General features: G+C 47.1%; 1 protein-coding gene across 1 annotated transcript in view; it reads right to left on the bottom strand.

The window, feature by feature from the left end:
* LOC138528619 (serine-rich adhesin for platelets-like) overlaps positions 1–26,092 on the bottom strand; it is a 155,218-nt gene extending 129,126 nt beyond the window's left edge. The window contains exon 1 of the mRNA XM_069640426.1: positions 25,915–26,092. The gene's annotated coding sequence lies outside the window, so the exon portion shown is untranslated. The remainder of the gene's footprint in view (positions 1–25,914) is intronic.
* Positions 26,093–26,923: the final 831 nt, after the last annotated feature.

Raw genomic sequence — 26,923 nt, forward strand, 5'->3', positions numbered from 1 at the left:
CCTTGCAATCTTTAAAATGGTTCAATCTCCTGCTAAAACAAACTACAGGAAAGTACCCTTCCCACAAACCTGTGTGGAAATACCTAATCGCCGGCGTGATCCATTCCAAACTCTAGGTGCTAGGTGCATTCTGGGATTTGTAGTGCAGCTTCCCATTACAAAACTCTGAGTCCCAGGATGCAAACACACAAAAAAGAATTGATAAGCACCTCCAGATTGGATGGACCATGCTGGCAACTATTACTTGAATTACTTACAGTGTTTATTCTCTGCTCAGAGAGATCTCGTGCCATCGCAACAAGGATCAAGGAATCAAATCACCACCTGGCATGAGGACATTATGAATGGGCTTTCGTTTCCTCGCTGACGCAATCATCAAGGTGGGGGTTTCCAGCCCCTCCGATTGGCTGTTGTAGTAGATACGCGTTTTATCTAATGACACACATTTTCATCCATGAAGATTAACTTGTCTTTTTCCTTCATTTTTGTACTGTACACAGGACTTGTTTGAATTGTGTTCTTAACTTAAACATGTCATTAAAGTGATGAGATCGATGCAACTTGGGATGTCTTTGCTGGTGTGTGGGAATTCAGACACCAGGATAGTATGAATAGTATTGGAAGTTGACGTTGTTGTCGTTTGTAATAATATGTACTGCAGTAGTATCGTCTTCACACATCTGTCCATCTTCTGGAAAGACTGCGGGTTGCCTTTCTTTGTGCCACGGGGCAATCATACAGTACCACACAATTTGCAATGAGAGTTGAACGACCATTATCAGAATCTGACCCACAGTGTAGTCAAGGAGGTGGGAAGTCTGGCTGGACGCCATCTTTAGTATGGAGAGCCCATGGAAGCAGTACAAGATGGCGGGCTTGTAGGACACTTAATAGGATCTAAGGATGCCTGAACTATAGTAATGCCTTCAAAGATTCCTAAACGCGTGACTAGGCAAAGCAGCGAAGCCAGGAATGTTTGCGATGCTAGGAAGAGATTAAACCAGGGATCTCCAAGTCCAATCCTCGAGAGAAATCCACTTGTTGTTTCCAGGCTAATAATCCAAAATACATTGAATTGAAACGGCATTCAATGCATACTTTGAAACATGTGTGGGGATGGAGGTGCAAGAGGGCTAGCCTTGGACTAATCCAACTGGAAAAGCACAGTGTGCAGCGATGCATAGGCTCACCCATTGCAGTGCAGGTTGCTCTGGAGGCTACACTCAAGAGTGGGCAAGGTAGACTGGAGACAGTCCAGCAGATGACTATCAAGGTTGCCTACGAGGAGAGATGCTGAGAGGTAAGTGCGTCCACTCTGAATCAGTGGAGGCGGGGAGGGATTGGTTGTGTACACGCGGATCATGCATGCACACTGTACAGGAGAGAACGTATTGTACCAGAGGCGTGCTATGCAGGAATGGGTCATCACACGTGACGAGGGGGGCGTGGCCTGGAGCTCATGGCGAGTGGAAGCTGAGTCGCCGTGCTCCGGCCGAGACGCCGTATCTCGATCCTTTTACCTGCTGGAAATTACATCTGAGACAGAAAGAACCGGTTCCGAGGGAAGGAGAACCGGCCCCGGACACGATCCTGTGGTTTTCTCCTGGGTTTGGACCTCCAGACCCACAGGTTTTCCCCTGCAAAGGTCCCCCCACAGATTTTCCCCTGCAAAGGTCCACTGCTGGCGGGACCCAAGATGGCGGCCATCTTCTGAAGCCGGCGCCGGAGGAAAACGCTAACCGCCTTCGCAGCGAAACCGACCCACAAGCTGCTGCCACGACTGAAAAAAGAAGGAGGAGCCCACCCCTCCACCCGGGTCCGATCTACTGTTGCTGCAGCGGCAGACCGGGGAGACAAGCGGGCGCTCCCGCCCGGGGGGACTGGGCCTGGGCCCTGGGCTCCGCCATCCGTAGCGGCCGAGGAGTGAGAACCGGAGAGACACCGTGAGTGGACACGCTGACCCCCTGGTGCGGGGAGCCCACCATCGACAGCAAAAGAAGGTGGAGGTGAGGAGAGCACTGGGTGAGGGCATAAACCAATCGAACACCCCCAGCATAGGGGACCACAACACCGCACCATCGGCGTGCTGTTGTATGCCCCGCAGAGAATTTGAACACTGACCCCCAACAGGCCGATGCAGCCTTTACAGAGGGGCCCCCACCCGCTGCCTCCCTGTTGATCCCCGGAGACCCGCGAAAAACAGTCCCCACACGCTGCAAGCTGACCACCCCACCCCCGGAACCATAAGCTCCCCCAGCCCGCACACTAAAATCAACGGGCCGGTGAGAGCATTGCTGAAGAGGCAACGTCCACTATTATCTACCCACACATAACCGAGTGGCGTCTCTGAACGTCCCTCATCATGGCGGCCAGGAATAAGACGAAAACAAGCACCATGGACACGTATGTATCTGCTAAAGCGAAAACTCCTCCACAGCCACGCACTTCCACCCCCGAACCTCCCCAAGCAAAACCGGCGGACTCCCCCGAGAATCAAGCCAAGGTACTGGAGGCAATTGCATCACTGCGCACATTTATAGATTCCAGAATCGGGGAGTTCAAATCTGAGCTACAACTCATGCTCCAGGATGCCCGCAACTTAACAGAAAGAGTGACCACTGCCGAAACAACCATAAAAGCAACGTCAGACGACACAGCGGAGCTGAAAGCTAAGGTGATGGACCTGGAACGAAAGGTGTTCATACTTGAGGCCAGAGCTGAGGAGGCTGAGGGCCAGGCCAGACACGCCAACATCAGAATACTTGGGGTCCCGGAAGGAAGCGAGGGCTCGAATCCGACAACCTATATAGAATCCCTGATACAACAGGAGGTGGGTGCTGGAAGACTAACGCAAGGATTCTCGATTGAAAGGGCGCATAGATCACTTCAGAAGAGACCCCCACCGGGCTAACATCCTCGCCCTATAATCGCTAAAGTACTCAACTTCCAGGATAGAGAGACCATCCTCCGGCACTCGAGAGAAGAGGGCCCCATTGAACGTGGGAGCTCCAGGATAACGATCTACCCCGATTACACCCCGAAGGTCCAACGAGAGAGGAACTCATTTGTGCCGATTAAAGCCCGGCTCAGGCAACTGAACCTGAAGTACATGCTATCATACCCCTCCAGACTGAAAGTGATCCACAAGGGGAGGGCGATTTTCCTGGAATCCCCAGCAGCTGCCAACATGTGGCTGGAAGACAACAATCTAGCTGCAGATAAGGATCCTCAACCCACGGAAAACTGAAGAATCCCCTGCGCCTGAGACATGGATGGATCCATGACTCATAAAGCTAACTCAGACGCAAGGCAAATGACCAAAGAGAATGTAAAATCACCCAACAGTCAGCTACATAGATGCGGCCCTCGCTCGGCCCACGCCAGGCACAGAGCCCTACCCCCACGAACAGTTCAGGACAGGCTAGTTGCCTGACCGACCTCCCTCGTGCCTGACACCCGGATGGGTCCTGACGGTATGAGAGCGCCTGAGCACCAGCAGGAACTTGTCATTGCTGGGCGCACCAGTTCCAGTTTTGTTAATCATTTTGTTCACACCACAGTCCTCGAAATATCAAGAAAGGGGAAGCAAGAGACCAGTGGTCCTTGGGGGCCGAGGATGAGAAAACACTGGAACCCAGGAGGAGAGCCTCATCACCCGGAGAAGGGGCCGCCCCATGAAATCTGAGGCGACCGGAAAGATGAAACCAAGACACCAACTCAATGGCACTCCAACTTAAGGTGATGACGTGGAATGTGAGGGGTATGGGCACGTACCTGAGAAGGAATGGGATCCACTCATACCTGCGCAGGAAAAACGTATCGATAGTGATGCTTCAAGAGACCCATCTCATGGAAGAATCCACAGCCAAATTATCCGAAAGATGGGGTGGGATCGGACGAGGGGCGCCATACTCCAAATTTGCTAGAGGAGTGTTCACGTGGGTGAACCCGACAGTGCCCTTCCAGCTACTGGACTATGAAGCCGACAAAGAGGGCAGATATCTAATACTATGGGGAACTATCGAATCCACGCCAGTCTGCCTGATGAACTCATACTTACCACAACATGGAATACCCTCACACCTCGAAATGCTTAGTGCTAAAATGATTCTTCGCAGAGAGAGTGCGTTCATATGGGGTGGTGACTTCAATTGCATCAGGAACGGAGCTATGGACAGATCAGAGCCCCTCCGTCTTTTAAATAGCCCTGCATCTAACGTGCTAAACACCACAATAGAGCAACTCGACCTAGTGGACATCCGGAGGGAACAACATCGCACCAAGAGGAGCTATTCTTATTACTTAGCCCCGCACAAGGTCCATACGAGGATAGACTATTTGTTCATAGATCGTGAGCTGGCTCAACAAGTAGACTCCACAATGTATCTAGGCAGAACCATATCCGATCACTCTCCGCTGATTATGCAATGGGCTCCTAGAGGACCCAGACCGCCAATCCCGCTATGGAGAATGCCACCGGCAGCACTCACAGACCAAGCATTTAAGGAGGAACTTGGTGCTAAACTCGAGGAATACCTAGACATTAACACAGGCTCAGTGTCAAGTTGGAGCACACTATGGGAGGCCATGAAGGTTGTGACACGGGGAGAAGTCATATCTGGAGCTGGTGGCATCCACAGGCATCTGAAGTCGGAACTGGAGGATCTGGAGATTAAGATTACACACCTGGAATCCGAAATCGACATCACGCCGGATGCTGAAACAGAACTGAAGGGCACCTGGGAGGAATGCCTTTTGGCCTGGAATAGACTGTCTAAATTTGACTACACGACCTACATAGCCAGGACGCACAAAGAAGCAGATAAACCTGGTAGAATGTTGGCCTGGCTGTGTAAACACGAGTTCCCAAGACACCTCCCAACCGAAATAACAGATAAAAGGGGGACAACCCACAGGACGCAACAAGATATTAACTCTGCGTTTGCGGCCTTCTACTCCAAACTGTATGCCCACGACACCAAAATACCAGTGGAGGACATAAGGGCTACACTGGCAGAGATTGAGCTCCCAAGACTGACGGAGGCCCAAAGTGAGCTACTGGACGCGGAAATCACTCCAGAAGACGTGACCAAGGCGATTAGATCGCTAGCCACCTGCAAGACCCCCGGGAGTGATGGGCTTCCGCCAGAATTCTATAAAGCGTATGAAGCGACCCTCATCCCGATACTCCACAAGGTGTATATGGAGGCATACGAAAACGGAATCCTACCCAACTCCATGAAAGAAACAATCATCATCCCTATACTTAAACCCAACAAACCTGTCGACAACTGTGAATCATACCGCCCAATCGCCATGCTGAACTATGACTGCAAGATCCTGACCACAATACTGGCTAAGAGGCAAGCGAGGGTGGTAGGAACCCTGATTCACGAGGACCAGAATGGTTTTGTCCCAGGACGCAATACTACCGCAAACCTGAGGAGGCTCCAGCACATCATGGCAGAGACCTATGACCGAGAGGAAGACCTAGCGGTGCTATCGCTAGACGCCATAAAAGCCTTCGATTCCATCTATTGGGAGTGGCTGATCGAAGTACTAAGGGAAGTCGGCTTTGGCGAGGGCTTTGTAAAATGGGTCAAGGTACTGTATAATTCACCAGCAGCGAGAGTGAAGACTGGAGGGACGGTGTCCAAGGCCTGGGCAATACAGCGGGGCACGAGGCAAGGATGCCCGCTGTCCCCGATGTTATACATACTGGGCCTGGAGCCAGTGGCCGCCTATTTCAGGAAACAACACTTTGACATGGGCATTGAGCTGGGCAGTGACCATTCCATAATATCCATGTACGCGGACGATGTCCTCCTGTATTTAAATAACCCTCAGCTCAATGCACAAGTCGCGTTGGACATCCTAGACAACTATGCCCGATACTCTGGGATAACATTTAGCAAGCTAAAGTCGTGTGCTTTTCCACTGGCCAGACTCAGGGGTCTGGATAAGTCCGATCTACCAGACGTCGGGATACAATGGCAATTAGAGAAGTTTAAGTACCTAGGAGTCGATGTGTGTCATACCCCTGCACTCACGCATGAACACAACACTGAAAAAGCAGTGGGTGCCCTCCGCAAATCCATGAACTTTTGGTCGAAGCTACCACTGGCAGTGATGGGCAGAGCAGCAATAGTCAAGATGATAGTTCTCCCCCGTTTTTTATTTCACTTCACAAACGTCTGCTTCTACATCAGACCTCCCTTTTTCAAAAAACTGGACTCTCTAATCAAGGACTTCATATGGGGGTCATCCAGACACAAGCTCTCTTTACCTACACTTATGCTCCCGTACAATGAAGGAGGGATACAACTACCCGATCTGCAAAGGTACTATCTAGCTGCACAGCTCAGCCACATGATGAAATGGCTCTTCGATGACCCGTCAGCTGAAGTGGGGCTCCTGCGACATGCGACCTCCAAGCTATTCCCCAAAGAAATGCTTTGGAGTCCGACGAAACAAACATCTGAAGTTCCCATGATTGTCACCCTGGGCAGGCAGATATGGGCCAGAACTGGCTTCCTTCGACAATTAAAACATCCCCACAATCCCAACACCCCCATTCTGGCGGATGTATGCAAAACTCAGGCGGACCTAGCGACAGCCAGGAAATGGGAGATAGTCGGAATCTACACATGGGGAGACCTGTTTGAAGACGGCATGTTCAGAGAATTTGAATCGCTACAAGCTAATGAAGGCATCTCGAACACCCAATTCCTGTGGTACCACCTCCTCAAGAGGACAGCTAGGGCACAATGGCCTGTCTGGCCAGAGGAACCCCCACCTCCAGGAAATGTACGACATAGCAGATGGTTGGAAGCCGGTCTCCCGCTTATACATCAAACTGAATGATAGATCCAATCCAAAAAGCGCATCCCTGAGACAAAAATGGGAAACCGAATTGGGGATCACACTATCTGAAAGCGAATGGGAGCGAATATTACTATACCCCAAAGAGGTGTCGAGGAACATTAGATTCAAACAAGTTCAACTAAATGTGCTATACAGAACATACATGACCCCACTAAGAGTTGCTACCATTGACAAGCAAGCATCTCCGAACTGTCCCTGGTGCGGAAATGACAATGCGGACATGATCCACATGTTCTGGACCTGCACCAAAACGGCGAAATTCTGGTCCATGGTAGAAAGCACCTGCACCAAAGCGGGACTCACAAGATATGAATGGAACCCAAAGCAATGCTTCCCGGGAGCCCATCCCAGACTCAGCAAATACAAACACCTGGTCAAACTAATGGACCTAGCCTGCATCCTCGCAAAAAGGTCCATAGCTATGGCATGGAAATCACCAGGGGGCCCGAGGCATGGACATTGGCTTAAGGACCTGGAAAAGTGGACAGAGGCAGAGACCAGAGCCTGGCAAGATGGAATCAACTCAAGCGACGATAACTCCAATGACACCCTAGAATCATGGAGGGCCCTGTTGCGCGACATCCAATATGCTTCGGATCACAAACTCCCCTGAGTTCTCACCCCTACCAGAGTCTTGCCTGGGGTTTACCCCCAAGAATGGACAACCCGGAAACTCAACCCCCGTGACCTTGGGTACACCGACCACCGGTCCCCCTCCCCCTCATCACAATTAAGAACAATATGTTGAGCTATGAAGACTGTGGTAGTTAATTAGTTGTTGTTCGTTTGTTATGCTACCGTTTGATGGTTATTATGTACTTAAATAAATGCCAATAAAATACGTTTTAAAAAAAAATCACACGTGACGAGGGTCTCAATGACTCTATCCCAGAAAGATTGTCATAAAATGCTTAAGCAAAATAAAGGACAAATGAATATCAATTGCAAAATGAAGATGGACAGTTCTATTAAATATGGTGTATACTAGCAGATCTAGTTTAACCTTCGCTCTTTAGCGTATAAGGCAATTGTTTTCGGTTCTCCTTTTTATTTGGCGAATAGGCGGACCGTCTCTGGAGGCTCGAGAGCTACTAAACGCCAAGTGTGACAAAATGCCATCTATGAGGATGGAAAAGCCTTAAGTTATTTTGATTTGTATCAATACAATGATAAAGGTACATCTGCCTCTGAAAGAGAGGTCTGTTAAGCACCCACTTTTCATAATGCTCCAGGGTATAGATAAAATAGTGCAAGCATGCAACTCAGCCGGGCCTGTCTACTGATGACCCCCAGCAGTTGCCTTGTAGTTTTGCAACATGGCAGTGCAATGTGACGCGTGCATTCCTGCCAGCGGACTGATGGAGTATCACAGCTCCATCAGCTAAGATCTACCTTTAGGTGTGGACAGGCTTAATCCTAAATTGCATTATATAATGGTGTAGTCCCAGAGCCTAGTGGAAGATGGCCAATGTAAATATAATGAATGTCTGGATATAACTGTCATGACCCACAAATGGTTGTTATTTTTTTTTTTTTATTATTTTATTGTAAGACTGCAGTTCAATATAAATATCAAACTTTTGTTACATGGCGCAAACTCAAACAGTTAGTTAGAGTGTTCTCTTCCGAGCTAGATCTTTATGTATTATCTATCGATCCTCGCACATGAATCAAGTCTTGGTTCGCTTCTTCAAGTTTGGTCTGTGCGCAGTATCGCATCTAAGAAGTTGATTATATTGCAGGTGAGCTTAATATTTCTCCCAGCCAAGATTGTATCCCACCATTCATCCGCATCATATAGGATGGGTTTATAAGAGAGCAAGTGTAGCTCTCTGGGAATGATAAGCTGAGGGCAAGCTGTTATTAAGTGTTTTAGTGTCTCCACTTCTCCTGAGTTGCAAAATCTGCATTTGTTTGAAGAAATGGTTTTGGATCGACGTTGCCATAATGATTCTCTAGTATTCAGGGCATTCAATCTGAATTTCAGGAATTGGGTCCTGTGGTGGCGTGAGGGGCAAGTTGTGAGATATTTCGGTAAGGAGTGTAGTTTCAGCATACTCGTCGAGTCTGAGAAAGTGGATTTAAGCATTGCTCGGCGTTCGTATGATGTTATCCAATCCCAGGACTCAAGTTTTTTTTTTGCGTACTGTGGACGATCAATCAACTCGTTGGTAGATATATTGGCGGCATCCATAATGGTTTTTATTTTGGACTTCCATGTTTGGAGTAAGCTCGACTGTGAGTTTTCTTTTTCATTTACGAAAATTTCATATGCTGGGATTTGTGATCCAAGCATCATTTTCCTCAGCAGCGATAGGGATTGCCATAGTACTGTCATATAAATTGAGTTCTGGGTCAGTTCATATCTCAGAGCCGCCATTGAGATATATTTGGGAAGTCCTAATGCTCGTCTCCAAAACCTCCCTTCAAGTTTCTGCCACAGGGAGTGGTCAAGATTCCACCCAGTCGCTCCACCAAAAGTTATGGTGGGGATGAACTTCTGGGGATAAAATGAAATTAAAGGCGTTATTGAAAATTTTCCAAAGTCTTTATTGATTTTCGCTCCTTGTAGACCTAATTTCGTTGCTTTTTCCAACAGGTCAAATGACCATGCAGCTTCGCAGAGAGAGTTGTTAACCATGATGCCCAGGTATCGGATTGCAGTTACGCTGCTTAGAATTTCTTTTCCAATAGCCCATTTGAAATTTTGGTCTTTTCTTGATGCGCTTTTTCCAATACACATGATCTTCGTTTTTCCTGTATTTAGTTGTAAGTCGTTAGCTATTAGATATTCGTTTAAGGAGATCAATAGGTGTTGCAGTCCAATTTGCGTTTGATCAATTAGCACGATATCATCGGCATATACAAGGTATTTGATCGGAGTTCCATTTATCTTTGGGGGGAAGCAGTGCGCAGAATCCAGCCAATTCGGTAAATCCGAAATGAATAGTTTGAATAATTCAGCAGCAAGTGAACATCCTTGCTTTACGCCTTTATACGTTGGGATTGGCTCCGTCAGTTCTCCTTGTGAATTCACTTTCACTTGTATTGTGGTGTTAGTATGCAGAGCTATAAGGGGCTCCAAAATTGACATTGGACAGTTCCACGCTCGTAATTTAGACCAGAGTTTGTCTCGATTTATTGCATCGAATGCTTGTCTAAGATCGACAAATGCGAAAAAGATTTTATTCTTTGCTTTTAGGGCTTCTAATTTTAGAATAGTTAGTAGAGTTAGGTTTGCGTAAACACCTACTTGTTCGACAAAACCTGTTTGTCGGCAGTCTGTTTGATTTTTCTTGGCCGCCCATGCTGTCAGCTTTAGTCGGAGAAATGATCCAAATATTTTTCCCATCGTGTCCAGCAAGGCAATTGGCCGATAGTTAGAAGGATCGTCTCGACTACCCTTCTTATAGATTGGTACCACTATAGCTTTGGACCATGAAGCAGGTATTTGTCTTGACGTCGAAATTTGAAAAAACAGATTTTCCATAAATTTGGCCCAATGATGCTTGTGTTTTTTTAACGTGATATTCGAGATTTGGTCTGGACCGGCTGCTCTTGAATTCTTGAGTTTTTGAATTGCCAGTACTAAATCTTCTTGGGACGGAGTTATATCCCAAGCTCCAGAGGAAATGAACGAAGGAGCTTGTGGGTCTTGGCACTGCTGTTCATATGCCTTTGTAAAGTATTCGACCCAATTCGCGCTCGAAATTTCGTTTGAGATGTTTGGGATTGTTTTTGAAATTCCTCTATTTAATAGAGCCCATATTTCACGCGTGTTTTTGGTGATTATTAACTTGAGCATTGTTTCAGCTCGGTCTTGTTCAATTTTCATCGAGTGAGATTTGAGCCAGTTTCTGTATGCCCGACGTCGATCTTTTAAGTCTTTTTGTATGGTTTTTTGATCATGTTGGGATTTTCTTATCAAGCGTAAATCTTTCCTCAGTTCTTTTTTTGCTGCAGCGATTTCATTGCTGAATAGATGTTTTGGGCTATGGCCATATATTCTTGAATTTACATATTTTGGCAAGAATGCCGCGAGCAAAGGAACGTATTCAACATCATTTGAGTCAGCAAGATTTAATGCTAGTTTCAGGATTTGCGGGCCATTGGTTTTAAGCCTATTTCCAGCAGCATTTATTGATAGCGGTATGTCGTAAGTCTCAGGCTGCGGATGGATTTCGTGATCTAGTGATAGGCATAGCATGTCATGATCACTTTCGGCCTTCTGAACGACCTCTAGTGACACGACCCTTTCAAACAAATTTCGAGAGGTCCAGATATAGTCTAAGGTATTTCTGCATTGTAGTCGCTTCCAGGTTGTCTTGCAGGGTTGGTCACCTTTAGTATTGCCATTTACCATCTGACAATTACGTGATGCAAGGGCTCGAGACCAAGATTGGCCTCGTTGAGGGACCTCAGACTCCGGGATCTGCTTGTTTTCCATTGTCTGAGGATTGAATCGAAACCAACTGCAGTTCAGATCGCCACAAACAATCACTGCTAAGTTGGTATACTTGATGAAGGCGTCATCAATTAAAGTTGTTACCTTATCGATGAAATCGAGGGTGTGGATCATTGCTGGATTCCAGTAACAATTAATTACAAGTAGGTGACTGTGTGTCTTGAGGTTCGTCATGTCAATTCGGATAATCGTGCACTGCACAAATGGATTCGGGTTGACTACAACAATGGGGGTCATCCAGTTATAAATTTTCACCATGGTTAGTAAACCTGAATAGGGACGACCTTTGTGTTTTTTTTTGGCCGGATTTAGGAAGATACTGTATCCATCTCGGGTGGGCACTTCACGAAGCCATGTTTCTTGGAGGCAGATTATGAAGACATCATCGCAAGGTTCTGTGAAATTGTCAAACAGATGCATGAAGCCACGGGTGTTCCAGGACATCAAAGTAAGGTTCTTCCTAGTCACTCATTGTTAATGGTGTTGGTCGGTTCTTCTGTTCGCTGCGGGTCTGCCTCCATCTCTTCCGACTAAGCGGTCCAAGTCGTTTCGTGATTTTTGTGGGTATACTAAAGATTTCCGTAAGGACGTCCGGCAATTCGTGCCTTCGGAATTATTTGTATTTATCTTCCTGGTCATAATTCCTTTTTGGTTTGACAAATCAGGTTCTAAGGTGATATCAAAGCCGAAGACGAGCAGCTCTTCGACTGCTTGTAATAAAATGTTTTTCACAGCACGTGAAGTTATATGTAGCAGCACTTGGTCTGTAGATTTTTCTGTTGCATACTCAACGATTTTTATGTCGTCGGTCGTAATTGTCCGAAGTTGAGGGACACAGGCGAATAATTTTAGAACATTTGATCTGTTTAAATTTAAATCGTGTTCATCTGCATGTATGTTCTGAAGTCGTAGTTTCCATGAAGTTGTTTCAAGTTCTGAGATAGTATCGCCATGTGCTCTAGTGCGAAGATGGACTTCAGTTTTCTTCTGATTCAGAGTTAGCTTAGGGTTTAGTTTTGAGTTGACAGGTGAGAGTGAGACCTTTGCGATGGTTGTGTTTTTGATTGTTGAAGCTTCGCAAGAGCGTCGTTTGGGGAGATTTTCATTCAGCGGGATTGACTTTTCTGCAAGTTTATCAAACACGTTCATTGGGGTGGCTTCAAGGGAAGACGCATTGTGTGTTTCGCTTCCAATTGAGTATGTGGATAGATTACATAGGTCAACAGAGCCTACTTCCGCCGAGCTAGACAGATTTTGGATGTCAGAGTCTATGCGTCGACGTTTTGCCGATTGTTTAGACATACCTTTATTCTGGCCTTTCGGTTGGGGAGACCTTTGAGTTTGTAATAAGCTCGCTTTTGATTGTTCCAATGTTCTCTCAAACAGACCAGTTTTCTTTGGGGTAGTTAGGATTCTTATGAATTTTTTTACTTTCTGACGTATGCTTTTTTGTGGCAATGCATTGTGGCAGGTGTCGGAAAGTTTCTTTTGGACAATGTTAGGACCCTTCTTGGTCATTTTAGATATTGCAAAAGTTTTGACTGGGCCACTAAATATATTAAAAGTGGTTGGTTGCATACTTGTTTGACCAAGTGCTTCCGCAGATTTCTCAGACAAAAGGAGGGCACCCTTTTCTAAAGGAACAGCAGTGTCCGTGTGTCTTAAAGAGTCGCATGGGATCTCAGAATCAGATTGGATCACATGGATAGGAGCTGGAACGCTAGTATCAGGGTTTGCAGAGGACCGGACATTGAATGCTGCAAGATATGTCTCGTTTGGCACTTGCTCGTTTCTGGTTGGAGCTGCTGAATTACTTTTTGTGATTGATGGCGCCGCATATTTTTGAGTATTAGGATTAGCATTTTTCCTCATCCATTTTACGGCGTCTAGCAGACCTTCTGTTAGTGTATCGTTTTGACAGTGGTGTCTTGCGGCCAAATCGCCTAAACGTTCTTGCCATCTAGTTGCCTGGTCAGCATTTTTTCAATTTGTTTTTGCAGAAAATCTGTGAAGAGATCAATTTTGTCTATTTTCTGAGCCAGAGTCAGCATTATTGCTCCTTGATCAGATATTTGAGTTTGTAGAGCTTCGTAAAGTTTAGTAAAGGGTGCCAAAGCGACTGCAGATGTCGCGAGAACATTATTATGAATTTGCGTGATAACTTCGGTTGAAACATTTGCCTGGAAAAAATTAGCAGATATTACGTCTTGTTCATTTGAAGATGGGATTGAGCAGTCCAAATGAAACTTGGATTTGATAGGCGACAGGGTTCGTGGTAGATTGGACGGCGGAAATTCACCATGAGGGGACTTGTTTAAAGAAAACGGGGAGCTTTCTTGGGCCAATTGGTGGTCTTGAGCTTTTGGGACATTTTGAAGATTTCACTTTAGCTCTGCTATTCTTTGTAAGCGTCTAGCCCTTGCAAAAGAACTGGAATCCAGATCGGATTGCTTATTTAGAGCTGATGTCTCGGGCAATTTTGAGGAGTGACGGCTCAGGGCTCTTGTAGCTGCTGTTTCCTCTGGTGCTTGACACGCATAGCTGCTGCGGTTGCCGTTGTCCGAGTGCTCAGGTGTGTAGTTTGGGACGGGATTGTTGGCACACTCTATTACTGGTCGTCCTCTTAGGCACATTGATGGACCGTGAATTTTTTCGGTGGTTCGTTCGCTTTGAGGGCCTACATGATTGTATTCTGGTGGCCGTTCCGCGGTCATTGCTGCCAGGACAGGCGGAAGAGTAGAGGATATGTGACAGGACGTAGGTCCTAAAGGATGTAGGTTTGGTAATAAAATTTTTTGAGGAACCTTTGAAGTTGATTTCAGCTGTGGAGATGGTACTATTTGTGCACAGTTAAAAGCACACTCCAATTCCTCATCATTTGGCAGATTTAACAGTTCGTCGTCGCTTATCACCAGGGAAGAGGCAACGTGGTTAATATGGCACAAAGATTGGACTGGTGGTCTAGGTTGGGTAGCCTGATCATCAGGCACTGAAGGGCCCGGGTGGATCGTGATATCATGTGTTATGTCCAGAGAAGCAGCTGCCGTAGTAGCTCTCAACAGGAGGCCCGTTGACGCAGCAGCAAGCGAGCTGGCAGTCTGCGCTACTGGGACTTCTTCAGCATTATTACATAATTTGAAAGTCATCGAAGGATTGACAGAGATAGAGAGAGGGACTGTGATCGCTTGAGGTTCAGGAGCGTCGTCATTGGAGGTGTCTAGCAATTCCCTGCTCAAAAGTGGTACAGATCCCCCAAGATTTTCCTGGTGATTTTGATCTACAAGTGAGTGTGCGACCAAAGCTGTCGCTGACGTTGTAGGCGGTATGTAATCATTAGAACTGAAGCGGAAAAGTGTAGGTGCTTCGATTGGATGATCATGGCTCAGGGCTTCAGAACGTAAATTAGGATGATGATGGATGAGGGGCTGCTCTGAGTGATCGGAGTGATCATTTGATAGGGCTATCGGTAAGGCTGTAGGTAAGGTGAGCGATGCGAGCAAAGCTCGTGCAGCAGGTTTGCTTACCTTTGTTCCGGGTGCTGCTTTCATCGCAGTCCAAGGGTTGAGCATTCGTCGGTGTTGAAGCGTTTTCTTCCGAGTCTGGGGCCCTTCTGGTGTTAACGTCATCGATGCTAGGATTACGTAGCAGTAGCTCGAGGGCTCCCGGTTGCGAACTAATGCAAGCTGGATTCGTCGCCGAAAACCACGCCGGCAAGACCTTTTTATCGGTGAGCGGAGTGGAAGCAGAAAAGTAAATTAGGATGAGAGCACAATATTTCGTTCAGCAGACAGCCGTCCACGCCGAACAGCCTAACAGCACCAGCCCTTCTGCCACCAGGGCTTACGCCGCAAGGGTGGTTCTGCCGGCTGTAAATGGAGTTGGCAAGGTCACGTGAGAGATCACGTGATCGTCCGTAGCTCCGCCTCCTCCAGGAAGCGAAGAGCGGTCCGATGCGGGTTCGCTCTCAAGAAGCGTTCGGGATGCAGCAGGTAAGTAACCAGTAGTCCTTGTTGCCGAAAAGTACGTGCTTCTTCTCAGGGAAGCACTCGCACCGCTCGGCCGTTTCTGCCGGCTGTAAATGGAGTTGGCAAGGTCACGTGAGAGATCACGTGATCGTCCGTAGCTCCGCCTCCTCCAGGAAGCGAAGAGCGGTCCGATGCGGGTTCGCTCTCAAGAAGCGTTCGGGATGCAGCAGGTAAGTAACCAGTAGTCCTTGTTGCCGAAAAGTACGTGCTTCTTCTCAGGGAAAATGGTTGTTATGGTGGGAGTGGAGAAGGATCCGTGCTTGTATGCCATTACGTTGCATCAGCGAACTAGGTGTACAGGTCTAGTTTTCTCAAACACAGCACAGTGCGTCATTTATGGTTTCTGTCTATACGCAGCTTGGCGGGTTGCAACCCTCAGTGTTCACAGGGTAAGACGCTAGTGCCTTTTGTCTTCCTTTCCTTGGCCCTTCCGTACTTCTCTAGTCCCGCTCTATTTACGGTTCACTTTTCACTTTATCTTTTTCTTCGCTTTGCTTTTGGGCCTCTATGAGAAACCTGAGCGCATCCTCATATCTACTCCCCTTGAATCTTCTTTGCAGGTGGCAAGAAAAAGGGCCATCGTTTTTGGATCCCAACCCTGGGAGTGGACAAGCGAGGGAGGATGCAGTTTTCCACATTGTCCTTTCAGGAAGGAACCTCTATCCCAGAGGTAGTTATGGGATATTGTTCCCCATGCTCCCTTGTCCATGAGAAGAGCAGGAGATATTATACACCCCAACATATTAGAAAGAGAAGAATAATTAGAAATGAGCTATCTTGGGACAAAACACAGTACCCCCTTATCCTCGTGACAACCCGCCTAACATTTTCCTGACCTTTTTGGTTCATTATAAGGCAGTTCCCCCTTATTACCCTCTTGGGGTATCTGCCGATATTGAGATGAGGAAGGAACAAATAAGTGTTGGGAACATTACGCACTTTCCTCACTCCATAACTGGACGGAGGAAGAAACAACTGGAGGCTATGAATGTTACATACCATCCTCACTCTAGCACTAAGACAAAGAAGAATCAACTGAGAGTAATAGACACCACTTACTCTCACCACTCTGGTACTGGGACGAAGAAGATGAATGAAGGTCAGACATGTCCTTATAATCAGAGCCAGGCAGCCTTAATTAATGAAAGACACCTGCAGCTCATTAAAGGACCACATGTGTATAAGAGGTGGATTGCAGAGGCACAAAGAGAAATGGCAACAGGAAGACACAGAGGAAGGAGCTGTGCGAGAAGCCAAGACGCTGGGACGCCTATCAAGATTCTGGGAGTCCTGCTGGTGGGACTCTGCAGGAAGGAGATCCCTCGGAGGGGAAGGCAGGCAGCAGATGCTGTCGGGAAGCAGAGGCAGAAATGCGCACGAGAGCCGTTGTGTGCTGGACGAAGCACCCATCGAACACTCTTTCCCGCCTGGGGAAAAGCCACACAAAGAGGAGCTGCCGGGTAAGTGTCGGAGACATAAGAATCCCCTGATCGCTCCTAGGGACCGTGAATAGAATAGTGGTCCCTGAAAACCAGCAAAGTTGACCTTATTGAATACTGAATTAAATGAAACCAGCAAAGTTGCCCTTATCGAATACCGAATTGAACAAAACCGGCAAAGTTGCCATTATTGAATACTGAATTGAACAAAACCAGCAAAGGTGCCCTTATTGAATACCGAATTAAATGAAACAGGCAAAGTTGCCCTTATTGAAAACTGAAAAAACAAGCTGCTGTGACTGCACCATATTACTGCGCCAGAGGAAAATAATGCTGAATCCAGGTAGGGTTATGTGATAGGAAGGTTTAATTAAATTGCTCTATAGGTTACATGTGTTTCGGCAAGGTGCCTTTCTCAAATCAATTTAATTAAACCTTCCTATCACATAACCCTACCTGGATTCAGCCTTATTTTCTTCTGGCGCAGTAATAATGTGCAGTCACAGCAGCTTGTTTTTTTAGTTTAAAATACGGAGTCGAGGAACTCAAAGTCTCCGTTCTATGACACACCAATGCGACAGCGCACATTTTTTCAATTAACCAGGTCGTGGAGGCATAAAGTGATATCGACCCAAAAGTTCCTTCACATTAGTCTTACTAAAAACTGAACTGAATGAAACATGCAAAGTTGCCCTTATTGAATACCAAATTGAATGAAACTGGCAAAGTTTCACTTATTGAATACCAAACTGAATGAAATTAGCAAATCTTGCACCTATTGAATATCAAAGTGAAAGGAAAGACAAAGACTATTGGTTTTGAGTTATCTGAAACAGCACAACTACTAATATTAAACAATGAACTGAAAGCAAATGGTAAACTACATTGAATAAAAGACTCTGGGCCTCATTACGACCCAGGCGGAGGACCCTGGTGCTATTAGCACCATGGTCCATGCCGGTGTCCGCCATGGCGGAATGGGGAATTACCACCCCATTCCGAGGTTGGCGGGGCGGTAATTCCCCATGCCACCATGGCCCTTCCCCATTCCCATTTTTGCCCCATAGGGCTCAATGGGAATGGGGAAGGCGCTAATTACGGCACCGTAAATTACGGTGCCGTAATTAGCTCCTAGGTCCCTTTGCGGGTTGGTTTTTTAACGCCTGCTAAAAGCAGGCTTTAAAGTGCAACCCGCAAAGGGACCTCGTAATCAGGCGTTAAGGGTTTAACAGCGCCGACACCTTTTACGGCGACGTTCACCCCTGAGGTCGTAATGAGACCCTCTGAGTGCAAAGTTGGAGTCATAGTTGAGAAACCACTTGTTTGGTTGAATATTGAAGTACTCAAGGAGAATTGGAAGTTCTTGGCTGCATGAACTGTAATGGGTGGATCATGTGGTCTAACAACTATGCCAAGACCAGAGAACCCTATATGCCAACAAGGGAGTTTGCTGTTGTGTTAAAAAGTAAAACTATCATTGGTGCATACCAGGTTTGGTGACGAGAACCCTGAACTGTAAAGAATTGTTGAAACACAGTCTAAAGAACAAAGCTTCAAGATACTTCTTTTTGTGTCATCCTTTAATATTGAACTTGGAGAAGTGCACCCTGAGACGTGCTGCCCTGGAACTATGTGGCACTTGTGGAAGGGTATCCTGACCTGTATAAAAGTATGGAACTTTATTACTCCAAGTTCACAAGAAGGTATATTGAAGATTATAATGAACTTGTTGACATTCGGGGAAAAAAAGCTAAAGAATAAGCAGAACTTTACTTTCACATGGTTCCCCTCCCCTCCTAGACTGATGCCATTTCACAGTTTTTCCGCCTCCAAATGCCATGTTTCTGCTTTTCGTTTTCTGATATTCGTCGGTAAGCTGCGGCTATCTCTTGCATTGGCAATACAAAAGATGACAGCTTTTTCATTTCTGAAAGCCTCTCTGCTGCGAGGCACCATGGAAGATATCTGTATTCTTTCAGGAAAAAGGGGGGCACTCTCTTCTCTGTCAAATATTTAAAAAATATCTGGTCAGAATAGCCTCAAACCACAAAAGGATCGCAAGTCAATGCTTTGTGCCCAAGTTGTTTCGGACCTGGTCCAAATCCGTTCAGTGGTTTTCGCAGTTTGGACTGACAGAAATTGACCTTTCTGTCTATGGGGAAATGAATGGGGACTAGGCTGAAAGTGCTTTTTTATTGTTTTCTTAATAACCTTTGAATTTTCTAACAAATCTTTCCCAAACAGTCCAGTCTGGGGGGGCTGGGGGAGAGGTGGCAAACTTTTTTTGCAAAATTTCTGCCAAATCCAATGGGCCTCATTACGACCCAGGCGGAGGACCATGGTGCTGTTAGCACCATGGTCCATCCCGGTGTCCGCCATGGCGGAATGGGGAATTACCACCCCATTCCGAGGTTGGCGGGGCGGTAATTCCCCATGCCGCCATGGCCCTTCCCCATTCCCATTTTTGCCCCATAGGGCTCAATGGGAATGGGGAAGGCGCTAAGTACGGTGGCGCAAATTGCGGCACCGTACTTAGCACCAAGGTGCCTTTGCGGGTCCCTACTTTAACGGCTGGTAAAACCAGCTGTTAAGGTCGGGTCCTGCAAAGGGACCTCGTAATTAGGCGCTAATAGGTCAACGGCGCCGCAGCCTTTTACGGCGCCGTTAACCCATTAGCGCCTGGGTCGTAATGAGGCCCATTGTCTGACTCAAACATTATTAGCAAATAATTTTTTAGGTTTCCTTTGGTACTCTTTCCTGACCATAACTCACACTACCGCCATGCCCTGCTAACACTAACACCCAGGACATCAAAGATGACTTCACAAATGACATTGATGACATCACATATTTGGGGTGGTTGTTTTTATTCAGTGGCAGTATTAATTTTAAGCTGAGGGCTTCATGTGGTTATATTACATTGAAACCATGATACACATACTGTAAAGGTACTGTGCATGTACAGTTGACCGTGTGCTATATTCTGAAGTTCTTTTCTCTGTGGTTTACCAATAGGTCATAATGCACATACATAGAACAAGAAGCAAGTCCCATGCAGACAATACATTTCTCACGAATCTGATATGATTCGACTTATCATTGTGCTACCTAAACATACCATCTTAAGAATACTTTAGTTCTGTGATCCATACTGCATTCATTGTTACTCTTTATGTATTAATTGATTGCTGTATTCACAAACAAACTTCAGTACAAAGTTTATTTTCCAATAAGCACCTTTTATGTGACATGGAGTAGTTTTATTACAAGGCGACTAATCACCTTTGATATGTTGTAAATGCCAGTGTAAGTGGTACCCCTTATACAGACGTTTCCTTTGCATTGTTACACAGTAGTTATATCATATGTGATGCAATCAGTGATGCCATCGATGATGTCATTTGTGATATCATCTTTGATGTCCTGGTTGGTAGTCTTAGCAGTGCATGTCAGTGGCACGAGTTATGGTTTCAATGGGCCTCATTAGGACCCTGGCGCTAAGTGTTTAACGGCGCCGTAAAAGGCTGCGACGCCTTTAAACACTTAGCGCCTTACTACAAGATCCCTTTGCGGGACCCGACCTTAACGGCTGGTCTATACCAGCCGTTAAAGTAGGGACCTGCAAAGGGACCTTGGTGCTAAGTACGGTACCGCAATTTGCAGTACCGTACTTAGCGCCTTCCCCATTCCCATAGAGCCCTATGGGGCGAAAATGGGAATAGGGAAGGGCCATGGTTCAATGGGGAATTACCGCCCCGCCAACCTTGGAATGGGGTGGTAATTCCCCATTGAACCATGGCGGACCCGTTACAACACCGGCACCAACCATGGTGCAAATAGCGCCATGGTTTAGCGCTGGTGTTATAATGATGGCCATAGTTTACTACAACAGGCTAATTTCTTCGGTTTTCTGATTTTACTAATAACCAAACATCCCTTTAACAAAGTGTTTCACTGAGTTTCATAGGTTTTTGCTACTGCAACGTAACCATAATGCCCATATAACAAAGTTTTTTCACTGAATTTGATAGGTTTTTATTAGTGCAACTTAACAATAAGGTCCCTTAAACAAGGTTTTTTCAGTGAATTTCATAGTTTTTATTAGTGAAAATGTTTCATGATGTTACATCACTATACACACGTTATTAATAATTCCTCTTTTAACATATATGAAAAAACTATAAACCTCATTTAACAAAGATGTTTTTTGCAACGCATACTGATGAGTGTGGTTATCAGCAGCGCATGCTGGGGATACTCGACCATGACCTCAGCCCTACCAAACCACCCTGTTATCAACTGCACCTACCCTGCATCCTAGTTCAGTGTTGACTACACCCTCATAATGTGACCAATGGCTAGTGCTCATGGCTTGCCGCCATGGCCAGTCTCCGAAGTCCATGGGACATGCTGCACGCCCCAATAAGCAAATCACAGCAGATACTTGTCCTTGCCGAAGTCCAGGCCCACAACCCTGGCACCAAAGTCATATTACTATTTTTTGTACTTACATTTTGACACTTTCGTAAAAGTAAAACACGGGACAGATTTTCAAACGTATGCTTTCAGGTCCTTGCTGATGCTCCCCATGCAGGTTTTGCTTAATCTTTCCGTTATATCTATAAGGATTGCAAAACTTTACATAATCATGTGATGGTGGCCATGTACGTTTTTTGCAAAGTTTAGTGAGGATTCGTCAAACGGCGCCAAAGTTATAAACTTCCCAAAAAGGGCTCTTCCTACGGGTTGAGCATCTTAACCAAAACTTTACCTCTTACCAACATAACCATATCTTGCCCCTACCATGCAATGCTCATGACATCACTTGTGGCGTCACTAATGACCCAATCAATAAGGCTGCCCCCATTGCCCCGTACCCAGAGGGTTTTGCCATTGGCCGGGACTACGCCCTATGAGAGCAATCTACTCGGCATGAACTGAGTGCATTAGCCCGGTAAAAGCAGCTCCCTCTGGGTGCTGCTCAATGCCAATGGCCAGGCACGGTGAAAGACTTCCTCTCATCACAAAACCCACGGGCTCTGTCCTTCCACCACGGGCAGCAAGTCTTGCGCCTATGACCTTGGGCTTTGCTCCATGTACACCGCTCCTGCACACAGTACCCACAGCCGATGGCCTGATTCCATGCCATGTGTGTGTGGCACCTGGAGGATGCACCAAGCTGTGGGATTCTTGCTGCACTCTCTGCAGCGGCCACTTGCCAATTCCTGCCCCTGGGGTTATTACTGGTAGCATTTGCTAACACGGCAGGGACCAATGGTTGACAGTTGGTGCCCCTGTGTTTTATTTATTTATTTTATTTTTGCATTCATTAAGCGCTGATTACAACCTAATTAAGCATAATCACATTTCAGTCCATCATGAAGTCCAGCATTACAAATTTATTCCATGGCCGTCTGGCAGTGTACTTAGTCAAGTCGCCCTCTGGGGGGAAAAAGAAGAGTCTTGCAATGTTTCCTGAACGACAAGTAGGAAAGATCTGACCTTGGGGCTAGAGGTAGAGTTCCAATTCTTGGGGGCGATAACCGGGAAGCTCAGACCTCCGGATCTCTTCCGGCTAAAGCTTGGGATGATGAATTGGTGGGAGTAGAAGGAGCAGGTAAGTCTAGCTGATTTAGCTTTTTTTGTTTTTGGGACAGGTATCGGGGGGCGATGTTCAACAGACATTTGAGCGTAATGGCCAGGGTTTTGAAGATAATTTCTTCTCAAATTGGTAGCCAGTGCACACTCTTTTTGGCAATGGCAGTGTGATCACACTTGAGATGTTTCATGCAGCTCCTGTTGATTGTTTTGGATGATCTGTAGTTTCTTAATGATCTGTGAAGGGGATCCTGCAAATAAGGCGTTACAATAGTCCAATCTGGAGCTGATAAGTGAGCGGGTTCGGGTCATACAGCTGTCGGTAGAGAGAAATGGTCTGCAGGCATTACTCAGCTTGGAGGTGTGTGCTGCTGACGATGCAATAGCATTGACCTACCTAGTAAGTGACGAGGTGGAGTCCAGGCAAAGCCCTGGGATTAACAGATTTGGAGACTGGGATGGTATTGCCTTCGATACAGAATGATTTGTAAGTTGGGTCTAGTTTGCTGAGTGAGTTGTATGCACCAACCAGAAGGATATCTGTCTTATCATCGTTTAAGCAAAGAAGGTGGGAAGCCATCCAGGCTTGAGTGTTTTGGGAGATTGTTTGTAGGAGGATTAAGTCAGAGGAGTAGGTTGCAGTAAGAGAGAGAAGGATCTGTCTGTTGTCAGCGTAGTTTGTATAAGATATGCTTGATGCGTCCAGCAAATCAAATAGGGGCTTAGTGAAGAAATTATAAAGCGTGGGGGAGACGCATGAACCTTGTTGGACGCCACAGGTGACAGGGAAGCGGGGGGCAGCTGATGCTGCTGTGTCTGAGAAAACCCTCATGGTGGTTCTGTCCGACATGAAGGAGGAAATCCAATAAATGGATTCAGGGTAGAAGTAAGCTGGTGAGGTAAGATGTTGGCAGAGGATTTTGTGATCCACCAAATCAAAGGCGGCCAACAGGTCAAGCAGGAGGAGAAGGGCTACCTTACCAGAGTCTTCGATTGTATCCATTTCGTTTTTTAGATCTAGTAAGACAGTTTCCATGCCGTGGCCGGGTCGGAAGCCAGATTGGCGCAGCCCTAACAGGTTGTTAGATTCCAAGAACGCCTGGATCTGTAGGTATGCTGCACCGTCCAGGATCTTGAGGACGAAGGAGACAGTGGTGATGGGTCTGTAGTGTGGAGGATATACGGGTCTAGCGTTGTTTTCTTTAGCAGCGGAAGGACCCAGGCATCCTTCAGGCTGGAGGGCAGTGAGCAGGCAGAAAAGGAGGCTTTAATGAGTGTGGTGATGAAGGGTGTGAGGGACTCAGTGCAGTCTTTAATGACTGTAGCTGGGCAAGTGTCCCCTTGGTAGCGGGAAGGTTTGAGGCCTTTGATCCTTTATGGGACCTTTGTTTCTGAAACTGGTTTGAAATGAAAGAGGCGCGAAGTTAGGCTCGCAGTCCTGGGCTCACGATCCGCTGAGACTAGGCTGGCCGCTTTCAGGGAGTTTACTTTAGTCAGGATCTTTTTTGGAGCAAAGTTATTTTCCCTAGTAAGGCATTTTGAATGTTGGAAAGCCAGGTGCTATCCTTGGTGCACGTTATTGGGGGCGATGTGGGAGATTCAAGCTCGCGCAAGATTGCGAAGCGCTCACGGGCGCTGGATTTAGCATTTGTAAGGCTGTTATTGTAGCTGGAGCTTTATTCGAGCAGTATCTCTTTTTTGTAGGCTCTAACTGTGGCTGAGAAGCCAGCTTTGTTGACTTCTAATGGGCCACTCACCCATTTGGTTTCAGCCTCACGCTTCAGTAGTCGGAGGGCTTTCAGTTGGGAGGAGAACCAGGTGTTACAGTGCGAAGCTGGTTTGGCCTTGCGCAGGGTGAGAGGAGCAACCGTGCCAATCGCCTGCAACAGGGGTTGGTTGTAAAGGTCTCAGAGGGAGTCTGGGTCTTAGAGAGGGTCTTAGAGAGGGTCTTAGAGATGGTCTTAGAGATGGTTTTAGAGATGGTCTTGGCGATGGTCTTATAGATGGTCTTAGAGAAGGTGCTGGTTTGTCTAGAAGAGGCAGTAATCAGGTTTTGGATATTTTGCGGGTGCTTCGAGCTGCGATGGGGGAGGGTGGCAGCGGTAGGGGTAGTGTTGTTCACCAGTATAGTAAAACTCTTCTGAACCCCATAGGCACCAACTAAGTTTGAAACATTGGCTCAGCATTGGCCCGTTGGCTAGGGGCACTGCTGGCCAAACCTCACTCTTATGTTCTCTTAAAAATGTTCAGGAGGGCAGTCCATTTACCCCAAAGGCATATCCTCTGCTCCCCTCCCCCGGACATCCGTGCCAGCCCCACAGTTTGAAGACCACTACCCGAGAGTGATGTTATGCCCGTGTGTGGTTGGGAGCTGGCGTGCACTCCGTTAAAGGTTTTCTGGCGCTTGGAGATTGTGAACTAGTGTCCGAATTTTGGAAGCCTAGATGGCTGCCACACTATAAGTTATCAGTCAAATCAGTCCAGGCGGACCAGACGTCCGAATGTATTGTCAAGCACCAGTCTGGTGTTTTTTGCAGGACACGTTTGCAAACATTCCTGTGCGCCCTTAAGTCGGGGCCACGTCTCCCGGAGGCGTGCATTCGGCAGGCAGTTATCCAAATATTGACAGAAAGGAATAATAGAGCCGGTATTGACATTGCTGGTGACTTTTACACTGATAATACAGTGAGATATCATTCCAGAGAAGAGGTGCGCAAAAATGAGAATCCTCTGTCACGACATGTCAACACTTCCTTTCACATGTCCTGACAGGAAGCGTCTGCCCCTTTGGAAACTCACATCTGCAGCTGCGTCTAAAAGGGCCTTGCCATTACTCCAACCACTCCTCCGCCTCAAACATCTGGATTACCTCCTCAGCCATGGAGACCAGGTTATGCAAGACCTGCTCTTCTGCCAGTAGCATAGCTCAGTGGGTTATTGCACCTGCTGCTGATATCCCGTGTAATGTATGACTACGCTTTCCAGGTCTCGTCGGAGTAGTTCCACCAGGTGAGTAACACCCCCGGAGTATCAGCAACACCTGTATTTTTTTTTATTTGTTTTTTTACAACAGTACAACGCAGCATACCCGCGAGAGCTGCATACCCGCTTGTTATCATTAAGAATGCACGCTCGGTACCTCCATGGCGACGGGCACTGACTCCTATCTCTACGAGGCAGTAGTGGGTTGCTTGCTGCCTGGCACACCCAATTCTCTGCAGGAGTTACGCCCCAGTGGCTAATTTGCTGGGAAGGACACCTTGTAATCCTGGCTTCCCCACAAATCGCGTGATCTTGGGTGAATCGCCGTGTATCCCTGTGCCACCAGTTCCTTCGCCAATATACCACTGGGTGTGCTTAGAAACCGGCTGAGCGACGGTATGAAGAGCTATCCTAAAAGGGGGGCGCTCGGTTGAACCAGGGAGAGCCGAGGGGGGCATTCAGCTTAAGGGAAGGTGCTGCATATTTCGACTACTCGCTAACTAGGAAAGGACCTCCTTACCTGTTCGCATCAAGGGCAGCAGTCTGCAGGGTTTGGCGCATAGCGGCGTGGTGAATGCACCTGCCAGCTGCTCCTCAGCCCGGGTGAGCGGGGGCGATGCCCTTGCGCCACCCCCTCCACCTCTCGGCCACTCTGAGTCTACCAGCTCCTGCCCTCTTCCCCTCCACACAGGAGCACCGCGAGGGACAGTGCCACGGTTTCTGTTTACACCTGTGCCTGTCTCGTCCAGGATGTTGCCTCCCCGTGGTTACTACAGACAACCAGCAAGCTTCCTCTGCCAGGTGTACACACCCACGCCCAGGCTCGCTCTCCAAGTGCACGCCCCCCTCCCCCACCCCTGCATTCCACCAGGGTGGCACCCCAGCTCAGGGTCTCTCTTAATTTCATGTTGGATTGTGTGGCAGCACTGCAGTGCTGCCTGTCACTTGACCAACATAAGGCGTGCAGAGCAAGCAACTTCCTTCCACCTGGTTCTGGGCAGCATGGCGGTGTGGGTGGAGGCGGGGATGGATGGGGAGAGACAGGCGGAGGCAACGTTGCTTCCAGGCGATGGGGGGAAGACTCCCCCACAGCCCGCGACAGCGTCTGCATCCATGGGCGACTGGTGTCCATGGCACTGGCATGCTGGCTGCAGACAGCAAATCCCCTCGTTCCCTGCCACGTGCTGCTGCTTGCCGTCTTCCTATTGCACCTTGACCAGTGACAGCCGTTTACCAAAATGCCAGATGTGGCGAAGGTGACATCACATACCCAGTGACATCAATTAACCTTTGACCGCAGAACATTACAAGATGTGATGACGCATGACTTTTCTCTCGAATGACATCCCAGGAATTGACATCACAAACCTAAAAAGAATTTTGATAAAAGCGAATGCTAAAACTAGTTCTAAAACACACAGGTGGATATTTTAGTTTCCAACCATATGTTGACTATGGTTCTACCTCAATATGTCATGGGAAAACAAAAGAGGTGATGGCTGGAAGGTTTATAATTCATCTTAACCTCT

The sequence above is a fragment of the Ambystoma mexicanum genome, chromosome 7q (assembly GCF_040938575.1).
Source record: "Ambystoma mexicanum isolate Mex_15411 chromosome 7q, UKY_AmexF1_1, whole genome shotgun sequence".
Taxonomy (NCBI): domain Eukaryota; kingdom Metazoa; phylum Chordata; class Amphibia; order Caudata; family Ambystomatidae; genus Ambystoma; species Ambystoma mexicanum.